The sequence below is a fragment of the Coregonus clupeaformis genome, chromosome 21 (assembly GCF_020615455.1).
Source record: "Coregonus clupeaformis isolate EN_2021a chromosome 21, ASM2061545v1, whole genome shotgun sequence".
NCBI classification, from domain to species: Eukaryota; Metazoa; Chordata; class Actinopteri; order Salmoniformes; family Salmonidae; genus Coregonus; species Coregonus clupeaformis.
In genome coordinates, this window is record NC_059212.1 from 52,254,331 (window position 1) to 52,262,329 (window position 7,999).

Here is a 7,999-nt window from a genome sequence, read left to right on the forward strand (position 1 = left end):
GAAGGCATAGGAGAGAGAGAGGAGGAGAGGAGGATAGGAGAGAGAGAAAGGAGAGAAGGAGAGAAGAGAAGAGAGAGAAAGGAGAGAGAGAGAAGAAGGAGGAGAGAGAGAGGGAGAGAGAGAGAGAGAGAAGGCATAGGAGTAGAGAGAGAGAAGGATAGGAGAGAGAGAGAGAGCGAGAGAGAGATAGAGAGAGTAAGGATAGGGAGAGAGAGAAAAGAGAAGAGAGAGAGGGAAGAGGAGAGAGAGAGAGAGAGAGAGAGAGAAAGCATAGAAGAGAGAGAGAGAAGCATATGGAGAGAGAAATTTAAGGGAATAGGAGGGAGGGAGAGAGAGAGAAGGTAGTGATAGGGAGAGAGAGAGAGGGCATAGGGCATAGAGAGAGAGAGGAGAGAGAGAGGGATAGGAGAGAGAGAGAGAAGGCATAGGGAGAGAGAGAGAGAGAGAGGGCATAGGGAGAAAAAAGAGAGAAAGAAGAGAGAGAGAGAAAGAGAGAGAGGAGAGAAGGATAGGGAGAGAGAGAAGAGAGAGAGAAAGGAGAGAGAGAGAGAAGAGAGAGAGAAGAAAGAGAGAGAGAGAAAGAGGAGAGAGAGAGAGAGGTAAAGAGAGAGAGAGAGAGAGAGAAGATAGGGAGAGAGAGAGAGCAGAAGCAGAAGAGAGAGAGAGAGAGAAAAGGAGAGAGAGAGAGAGAAGGGAAAGAGAGAAGAAGAGAGAGAGAGAGAGAGAATGTAGGAAAAGAGAGAGAGAGAGAAGAAGAGAAGAGAGAAAGAGAGAGATAAGAGAAAGAGAGAGAGAGAGGCATAGGGAGAGAGAGAGAGAAGCATAGGGGAAAGAGATAGAGGAGAGAGAGAGAGAAAAAAGAGAGAGAGAGAGAGAGAAGGATAGAGAGAGAGAGAGAGAGAGAGAGAAGGATAGGGAAAAAAGAGAGAGAGAGAGAGAAGATAGGAGAGAGAGAGAGAAGGATAGGGGGAGAGAGAGAGAGAGAAGGAGAGAGAGAAGGATGAAAGAAGGATAGGGAGAGAGAGAGAGAAATAGGGGAGAGAGAGAGAAGGGAGAGAGAGAGAGAGAGGATAGGGGAGAGAGAGAGAGATGAAAGAGAGGAGGATAGAGAGAGAGAGATGAAAGCATAGGGGGAGAGAGAGAAGGAAGGGGAGAGAGAGAGGAGTGGATAGGGGGAGAGAGAGAGAGAGAGAAAAGGCATAGAAGAGAAAAGGGAGAGAGAGAGAGGAGAGCAGAAGGCATAGGGGAGAGAGAGAGTTAGAAGGCATAGGGGGAGAGAGAGAGAGAAGGCATATAGGGGAGAGAGAGAGAAGGCATGAGAGGGAGAGAGAGAGAGAGAGGGAGAGAGGGGGGAAAATAGAGAGGAGAGAGAGAGAGAGAAGGCAAGGGAGAGAGAGAAGGATAGAGAGAGAGAGAGAGAGAGGAAGGATAGAGAGAGAGAGAAGGATAGGGAGAGAGAGAGAAAAGGAGAGAAGGGAGAGAGAGAGAAGAGAAGAGAGAGGAGAGAGAGAGAAGGGAGAGAGAAGGATGGAGAGAGAGAGAGAGAGGAGGAGAGAGAGAGAGAGAGAGGGAGAGAGAGAGAGAGGATAGGGGAGAGAGAGAGTAGGGAGAGAGAGAGAGAGAATAGGGGGAGAGAGGAGAGAGAGAAGAAGAGAAGAGAGAGAGAGAGAGAGAGAGAGAGAAGGATAGGGAGAGAGAGAGAGAGAGAAGGCATAGGGAGAGAGAGAGAAGGCATAGGAGAGAGAGAGAAGGTGATAGGGAGAGAGATATGAAGGCATAGGAGAGAGAGAGAGAGAGAGAAAGGAAGAGAGAGAGAGAGAGAGAATGGCATAGAGAGAGAGAGAAGGCATTAGGAGAGAGAGAGAGAATAGTAAGAGAGAGAGAGAGAGAGAGAAGGCATAGGGAGAGAGAGAGAGACAAAGATAGAGAGAGAGAAAGAGAGAGAAGAATAGAGGGAGAGAGAGAGAGAGAAGGATAGAGAGAAAGAGAGAGAAAATAGGAGAGAGAGAGAGAGAGAGAGAAAGGATAGAGAGAGAGGCATAGGGAGAGAAGGATGTATAGGAGAGAAAGAAAAGAAAAATGGAGAGAGAAAGAGAAATAGGAGGGAGAGAGAGAGAGAAGGTATAGGGAGAGAGAGGAGAGAGGCAGAAAATAGGAGAGGAGAGAGAGAGTAGATAGAGAGAGAAGGCATAGGGAGAGAGAGAAGGATAGGAGGAGAGAGAAGGATAGGGGATGGAGAAAGAATGTATAGGAGAGAGATAGAGAAAGAAGGCATAGGAGAGAGATAGAGAGAGAGAAGGCAAGAGAGGGGAGAGAGAAGATAGAGGGAGAGAGAAAGAGAGAGAGAGAAGGTATAGGGGAGAGAGAGAGAGAGAAGGAGAGAGAGAGAAAGATAGGAGGAGAAGGAGGAATGAGAAGAGAAGGGAGGGAGAGAGAGAGAGAAGGAGGAGAGAGAGTATAGAGAGAGAGAGAAGGCATAGAGAGAGAAGGCATAGAGAGAGAGAGAGGAAGGATAGGGAGGAAGAAGAAGAGATAGAGAGAGAAGCATAGGGAGAGAGAGAGAGAGAGAAGGCATAGGGAGAGAGAGAGAGAGAGAGAAGGTATAGGGAGAGAGAGAGAGAAGGATAGGAGAGAGAGAGAAGGATAGAAAGATAGAGGAGAGAGTATAAAGAGAAACATAAGGATATAACACACAGGAGCAAATATATATATATATATATATAAAAGGAAGGGAGGAGAATAACAGACATAATAAGGGAATATAAATAAAGGAGGATTTATAGAGAGAGAAGAGAGAGAGAAGAAAGGGAGAGAGAGAGAGAAGGAAGGAGAGAGAGAGAGAGAAGGATAGGAGAGAGAGAGAGGCATAGAGAGAGAGAAGGCATAGGAGGAGAGAGAGAGAGAGAAGGCAAGAGAGAGGAGAGGGGGAGAGAGAGAGAATGGACAGGGAGAGAGAGAAAGAAAGAGAAAAGGGAGAGAGGAGAGAGAGAGAGAAGGCATAGGGGAGAGAGAGAGAGAAGGCATAGGAGAGAGAGAGAGGAAGGAGGGAGAGAGAAGGATGGGGGGGGGGGGGGAGAGAGAGAGAGAGAGAAAAGAGGGAGAGAGAGAGAGAAGGCATAGGGAGAGAGAGAGAGATAGGGAGAGAGAGAGATGAGAGAGAGAGAGAAGGCATAGGGAGAGAGAGAGAAGGCATAGGAGAGAGAGAGAGAGAGAGAGAGAAGGCATAGGGATAGAGAGAGAGAAGGCATAGGGAGAGAGAGAGAAACGGCATAGAGAGAGAAGGCATAGAGAGAGAGAGAGAGGGAGAAGGCATAGAGAGAGGGAGAGAGAGAAGGCATATGGAGAGAGAAAAGGCATAGGAGAGAGAGAGAGAGAGAGAGAGAAGGCATAGGGAGGGAGAGAGAGAGAGAGAGGAAGGGGGAGAGGGGGGAGAGAGAGAGAGGATAGAGGAGAGAGAGAGAGAGAGAAGGATAGGGAGAGAGAGAGAGAGAGAGAGAGAAGGCATAGGAGAGAGAGAGAGAGAGAGAGGGAGAGAGAGAGAGAGAAGGCATAGGGAGAGAGAGAGAGAGAGAAGGCATAGGAGAAGAGAGAGAGAAGGTATAGGGAGAGAGAGAGAGAGTAAGGTATAGGAGAGAGAGAGAAGGATAGGAGAGAGAAAGAGAGAGAAGACATAGAGAGAGAGAGAGAGAGAAGGCATAGGAGAGAGAGAGAAGGCATAGGGAGAGAGAGAGAGAAGGTAGGAGAGAGAGGGAGAGAAAAGATAAGGGGAGAGAGAGATTTATGAGAGAAGGCATAGAGAGTGGAGAATAGAGAGAGAAGGGGGAGAGAGAGGATGAGAAGGAAAGTAGATAGGAAGGTATATTTTAGGGAGGAAGAATATAGGAGAGAGAGAGTATGAGAGAGAGAGAGAGAAGGTATAGGAGAGAGAGAGAGAAGAAGGAGAGAGAGAAATAGAATAGGGGAGAGAGAGAGAAGGATAGGGGAGAGAGAGAGAGAGAGAAGAAAGAGAGAAGAGGAGAGAATGGCATAGAGAGAAAGAGAGATTAGAGAGAGAGAGAAGGCATAGGAGAGAGAGAGAGAGAGAGAGAGAGAGAGGGAGAGAGAGAGAGAAGGCATAGGGGAGAGAGAGAGAGAGGCATAGAGAGAGAGAGAGAGAAGAGAGGAGAAGAGAAATAGAGGAGAGAGAGAGAGAAGAAAGAATGGAGAATAGCATAGGAGAGAGAGAGAGAGAGAAGGCACATAGGGGGAGAGAGAGAGAGAAGGCATAGGGGAGAGAGAAAGGAGGAGGGAGAGAGAGAGAGAGAGAGGGAGGGAGAGAGAGAGAGAGGCATAGGGGAGAGAGAGAGAGAGAGAAGGTATAGGGGGAGAGAGAGAGAGAGAGAGAGAGAAAAGAGAGAGGGAGAATAGGGAAGAGAGAGAGAGAGAGAGTAATCAGAGAGAGAGAGAGAGAGAAGGATAGGAGAAGAGAGAGAAAAGTTGAGAGAGAAGGCATAGAGAGAGAGAGAGAGGGAGAAGACATAGGGAGGAGAGAGAAGGTAAGAGAGAGAGAGAAAGAAATAGGAGAGAGAAAAGGAGAGAGAGAGAGAAGGATAGGGAGGGAGGGAGAGAGAGAGAGAGAGGGCAATAGGAGAAGAGAGAAGGAGGGGGGGGAGGAAAGGGAGAGAGAGAGAGAGAGAGAAGGCATAGGGAGAGAGAGAGAAGGAAGGAGAGAGAGAGAGAGAGAGAAGGCATAGGAGAGAGAGAGAGAGAGAAGAGAAAAGGATAGGGAGAGAGAGAGAGAGGAAAAGGATAGGGAGAGAGAGAGAGAGAAGGCATAGGGGAGAGAGAAGGATAGGGAGAGAGAGAGAGAGAGGAAGGATAGGGAGAGAGAGAGAGAGAGAAGGATAGAGAGAGAGAGAGAGAAGGCATAGGGAGAGAGAGAGAGAAGGTATAGGAGAGAGAGAGAGAGAGAAGGCATAGAGAGAGAGAGAGAGAGAGAAGAGATAGAGAGAGAGAAAGAGAGAGAAGGAGGAGAGAGAGAGAGAAGGTATTAGGAGAGAAAGAGATAGGTAGAGAGAGAGAGAGAGAGAGAGAAGGATTAGAGAGAGAGAGAGAAGGCATTAGGGGAATAGGAGAGAGAGAAGGATAGGGAGAGAGAGAAGAGCTATAGGTGAGAGAAAAGAAGGCATAGATGCAGGAGAGAGAGAGAAGGGGGAGAAAGGCATAGGAGAGATAAAAAGAGAGAGAGAAGGCATAGGAGAGAGAGAGAGAGGAAGAAGGAAGGAGAGAGAAGGGAGAGAGAGAGAGAGAGAAGGCATAGGGGGAGAGAGAGAGAAGGCATAGGGAGAGAAAGATAAGACAATAGGGAGAGAGATAGAGAGAGAAGGAGAGAGAGAGTAGAGAGAGAGAGAGAAGGCATAGGGGGAGTAGAGAGAGAGAAGGAGAGAGAGAAATAGGGAGAGAGAGAGAGAGAGGGGGAAGGAAGGGGAGAGATTAGGAGGAGAGAGAGAGAAGGATAGGGGGGGAGAGAAGCACAGGGAGAGAGAGAGAAGGATAGGGGGAGTATGGAGAGAGAGAAGGATAGGAGAGAGAGAGAAGGCATAGGGAGAGAGAGAGAGAGAAGGCATGGAGAGAGAGAGAGAGAGTAAGGTATAGGAGAGAGAGAGAAAGGGTATAGAGGGGGGAGAGAGAGAGAGAAAGGGGTAGGGAGAGAGAGAGAGATAGAGAGAGGGGAGGAGAGAGAGAGAGAGAGGGCATAGGGAGAGAGAGAGAGAAGGATAGAGGAGAGAGAGAGAGAGAATAGGGGAGAGAGAGAGAGAGAAGGAGGGAGAGAGAGAGAAGGCATAGGAGAGAGAGAGAGAGAGAGAAAGAGAGAGAACAGGTATAGGAGAGAGAGAGAGAGAGTAGAAGGATAGGAGAGAGAGAGAGAGAAGGTATAGGAGAGAGAGAGAGAGAGAGAAGGCATAGGAGAGAGAGAGAGAGAGAGAGGGAATGGCATAGGAGAGAGAGAGAAGGCATAGAGAGAGAGAGAGAGAGAGAAGAATATGGAGAGAGAGAAGATAGGAGAGAAAGAGAGAGAGAGAGAGAAGGATAGGAGAGAGGAGAGAGAGAAGGCATAGGGAGAGAGAGAGAGAGGGCATAGGAGAGAGAAAGAAGGGGAGAGAAAGAAGGGATAGGGAGAGAGGGGGAAAGAGAGAGAAGGATAGGAGAGAGAAAGAGAGAGAATAAAATAGAGAGAGAAAATGATAGGGAGAGAGAGAAGGATAGGAGAGAGAGAGAAGGCATAGGAGAGAGAAGGGGGAAGGATAGGGAGAGAGAGAGAGAGGAGAAGGATAGGAGAGAGTAGAGAGAGAAGGCATAGAGAGAGAGAGAGAGATGGGGAGAGAAGGATAGGGAGAGAGAGAGAGAAGGCATAGGGGGAGAGAGAGAGAGAGTGAGGATAGGGAGAGAGAAGGTATAGGAGAGAAAGAATATATAATGGAGAGAGAGAGAGAAGGCATAGGAGAGAGAGAGAGAAGGATAGGGAGAGAGAGAGAGAAGGATAGGGGGAGAGAGAGAGAGAGAGAATAGGGAGTGAGAGAGAGAGCGAGAGAGAAGGCATAGGAGAGAGAGAGAGAGAAATAGGGGAGAGAGAGAGAGAGAAGGATAGGGGAGAGAGAGAGAGAGAGAAGGCATAGAGAGAGAGAGAGAAGGCATAGGGAGAGAGAGAGAGAGAGAAGGCATAGGGGGAGAGAGAGAGAGAAGGCATAGGGGGAGAGAGAGAGAGAGAAGGCATAGAGAGAGAGAGAGAGGGAGAGAGAGAGGGGGAGAGAGAGAGAGAGGGGGAGAGAGAGAGAGAAGGCATAGGGAGAGAGAGAGAGAAGGCATAGGGAGAGAGAGAGAGAGAGAGAAGGTATAGAGAGAGAGAGAATAACATAGAGAGAGAGAGAGAGAGAGAGTGAGGTGGGGGAGAGAGAGAAAGTATTAGAGGGAGAGAGAGAGAGGGGGGAGAGAGAAGGGGAGAAAAGGATAGGGGTGGGAGAGAGAGAGAAGGCATAGGGAGAGAGAGAGAGAGGAAAGAAGGAGAGAGAGAGTGAGAGAAGGATAGGGAGAGAGAGAGGCATAGAGAGAGAGAGAGAAGGCATAGGGAGAGAGAGAGAAGGGAGAGGGGGAGAGAGAGAGAGAATGATAGGGGGAGAGAGAGAGAAAGTATAGGGGAGAGAGAGAGAGAAGGATAGGGGGGAAGGATAGGGAGAGAGAGAGAGAAGGGGAGGAGAGAGAGAAGGATAGGGAGAGAGAGAGAGATGATAGTATAGAAAGGATAGAGAGAAGAGAGAGAGAGAGAGAGAGAATGGAATAGAGAGAGAGAGAGAGAGAAGATATGGAGAGAGAGAAAAACAGGAGAGAGGGAGAAAGAGAGAGAAGGCATAGGGAGAGAGAGAGAGAAGAGAGAGAAGATAGGGGGTAGGAGAGAGAGAGAGAGAGAGAAGGATAGGAGAGAGAGAGCATAGGAGAGAAGAAGGCATAGGGAGAGAGAAAGAGAGAGAAGGATAGGGAAGAGATGAGAGAGAGAAGGATGAGAGGGGAGAGAGAGAGAGAGAGGAAGGGAGAGAGAGAGAGATAGGGAGAGAGAGAGAGAGAGAGAGAGAAGGCATAGGGAGAGAGAGAGAGAGAAGGAGAGAGAAAGAAGGATAGGAGAGTAGAGAGAGAAGGATGAGAGAGAAGAGAGAAGGGAGAGAGAGAGAGAGAAGGCATAGGGAGAGAGAGAGAGAAGGTATAGAGAGAGAGAGAGAGAGAAGAGGAGGGTAGAGAGAGAGAGAGAAGGTATAGGGAGAGAGAGAGAGAGAGGGCATAGGAGAGAGAGAGAGAGAAGGTATTAGGGAGGAGAGAGAGAGAGAAGGCATAGGGAGAGAGAGAGAAGGATAGGGAGGGGGAAGGATAGAGAGAGAGAGAGAGGGAGAGGAGAAGAGAGAGAGAGAAGGCATAGGGAGAGAGAGAGAGAGAGAAGGTATAGGGAGAGAGAAAGGGATAGGGAGAGAGA

The 7,999-nt window shown here is 48.6% G+C and overlaps 1 protein-coding gene across 5 annotated transcripts in view; it reads right to left on the minus strand.

Moving 5' to 3' along the window:
* LOC121535373 (E3 ubiquitin-protein ligase mib1-like) overlaps positions 1-7,999 on the minus strand; it is a 117,634-nt gene that overhangs the window by 19,469 nt on the left and 90,166 nt on the right. The window lies entirely within an intron of this gene.